Source organism: Egretta garzetta, unplaced genomic scaffold (assembly GCF_000687185.1).
Source record: "Egretta garzetta isolate BGI_Z169 unplaced genomic scaffold, ASM68718v1 scaffold297, whole genome shotgun sequence".
Taxonomy (NCBI): Eukaryota; Metazoa; Chordata; class Aves; order Pelecaniformes; family Ardeidae; genus Egretta; species Egretta garzetta.
Genome location: NW_009260410.1, coordinates 199,626 through 202,521, shown reverse-complemented (window position 1 = coordinate 202,521; position 2,896 = coordinate 199,626).

Below are 2,896 nucleotides of genomic sequence, written 5' to 3'. Positions count from 1 at the left end.
TAGGTCCATCTTGCTATTCATTAGAATGCAGCTGCTGAAGCCTACCTGAGAAGGTACTTGGGCTGTTTGTTGAAACAGTCTCATATTCTACAAGTTTCTGTTCACTCAAAACAAGCTTCTTTCTTCATGAGCAGAATTTGGAGCCAGGGCACCTTTACGCTAGAAATAGTGAGCTAGATAAATTATGTATTTTGGGGGTTCTTGCTGGTGCTTGTATTAAATTTCAGTCTAATTTGTTTAAAAGGCTTGGAGCCATTCCCCATCTGGAAAATCATTGTCAGCTATATTTCATTCCAGAATGAAGAACGAGGTAGAGGATTTCCCTGAATCTTAAGGTACTGAAGGATTTCCAGAGTGTACCCCCTCAAAGCAGGGCAGGCTCGTGCTTTTCCATCGGTGGAAATGGTTGGGCCAGTACATGTGACAGCAGCGTCAAGTTCCAAGAGTGTGCATTTCTCAGCCGGAGTCCATGGGTAACTAACTCTGAAACTACTTGGTTAAAATGTAAAAGAGAAATTCACAGCTGTTGAAGTCTGGAGCAGAATACAAGAGTCTTTTCTGTATTTGATGCTTTCTCACATACTATTCTTTTTCACCTGTTCAGTTGTCTGCAGATGTTTGCCTGTCTCCAGGTGAACAGGACCTGATACTATATTAAATAGGCTGTGACCACATTCTCCATTAAACTATTTCTTCATCACTAATTACAAATCTAGCATTTATGGTTTCATGCATGTAAGAATGATTTTACTGTAAATACATCTGATGCTTAAATTCTTTTCATATATTACCTATAGGTAAGTTGCAAGGCACATTAAGAGGCCAATGAAGATAATCTATGAAGACAGAGAGAACTGAAAGAGTAACTGTATGGTGAGTAATTACAGTCCTCCAATTCTTGATTCACTGTTTTCATTGTGAGCAGTTCTGTTCCTCAGTTAAATAGCTATTCATTTTGTTCCTTCAGACTGTGAGAGGGACAACCAGGCAGGAGACTGGCTAGGAGAGTTTCTCAGGTATCTTAGTTTTTTGCTAGAGTTGGGTCTGACTGCGTAGCAAATTGGTACAGAAGTTGCAAGCCAAGGCTGCCCGTGTTTTATCCTATCCCCTTGTTGTCGTCTTGGCCCTCTGCTCAGCATTTGGAAGTTGTAGAAGATGGTCATCCCACCCAGGCTTTGAAACTTTTCAAATGCTCCTTCTGTATAGAGAATTTACTGTTCAGCTGCCAGGCATTTACTGGTTAAGTGCTGTGTAGGGTAGTCTTAAAGTTAGAATACGATGGAGGAAGTAATTCAGGTGAAGTTCTGCCACACTTGAGATAGGCTGGATTCATCACCACTGCATGTACCCTTTTTCCAAGTCTCACTCCCACCAAACAAGCCTTATTTGCCTCCTCCGGCACTATCTGTTTACAGAACCCTGTTTCACATACCTGAAGCCATGGCCCTGTAACTGATGTTTGTATTGACATAGGAACATCTCTTTAATGAATAACACTTTCACATTGTGGTGACATTGCTTGTAGGAAATAAAAAATTCAGTAGTAGATTAAAAACTAATTACTGCAAGCAAAGTAGAACACTGTTCATTAATTCCTACACTTATGAGCACGGGTATGTAACTGCTGCAATTAAGCTGTTGATTAAGAAACTGTTACACAGTACATCCTCGATACCTTTTCTAACTATAGTTGTGTAGCTGACCAGTGTAAACACTATTTCACTGTAAACGCTAATTTTACTGTTGATGAAAATGGCTATTAGGGAGGTTGCCCTGCTTCCTAGCAGTGGGTGCTCCACTACAAGTTTGTGAACAGCAAGCACTGCCAGAATTCAGCTGGCTGTGTGCGTCAGGCAGGCAGGAGGTGAAAATCTGTTCTGTTTGCACTTCATCTTTCCAAACCTCTGAAGTCAATTACAAGTTAGGGCAGAACTTGACCTACAACATCTCGTGCTGGACAAATTAACAAAAAGGCTACATCGTGGCCTACCCCAAATCTTTTGCATGGCTTTTGCAAATTCAAGGTTTTAATCATGTCTTTAAAATATTCTTCTGTATACAGAATTCATAGAAGCACTGCTTAGCTGCAAGACATATTTGGGTGCTGTGTTGGGTAGATGAAGAGCTACAGCAGAATTTGGTTTACAATTTGTAGGTAAAATTACCTGTAATTGCTGCAGTGAGTACAGCTGGGAAACTACAAACTAGGCTGAGCAGTCAGAGCATTGAGTTACTTCTCTCTTGAGATGACATTTTTGTTTCTATTTTCTGTTTAAATAGAGCATTTTGGTTTTGTTTTTTTTTTTAAAAAAGACCTTCTCAACCTTTTGTGAGTTGTAGATATTTAATCTCTTGATAAGAGTTTGTTTAACAGCATGTTCCTGCGGTGCATATGGAACAATTCCCTTTCCCCACGCAGAAAATTATCTTTTTGTAATGGCTTTTGATGCAAGTTTTAGGGCATGTCTTCAGCATAAAGTTGACCATCGTGTTTCTGGGATCTGTTTGCTAAATTCCAACAAATTTCTTCAAATAAAACTGCAAGGGGATGTCCTTGCCTCGAGAGTAGGATGGATGGCAGCATTGTCCTGCAGGTGTGTAACAGCTGCCATCCCAAATCACCAACATCCATCCACACTGCAAGCCAAATACATGGAGATCTGCAGGTCACTTAGTTCAGGAGTCACAATATGGAATGATTCTTAAACTATATCTCTGGACAGCATCAAATGCAGCCATTCAAAGACCATAGTTTCGCAAATATATCTTCAGTTGCATTGCTTGTTTAAAGCAGTGTCGGCTATCTGCTTTGCTTTTCTTCCACAGCACCTTCAGTTGTGCCATACATCTTTCTTATTTATTTATTTATTTATTTATAGAGCCACAACCCCAGTTA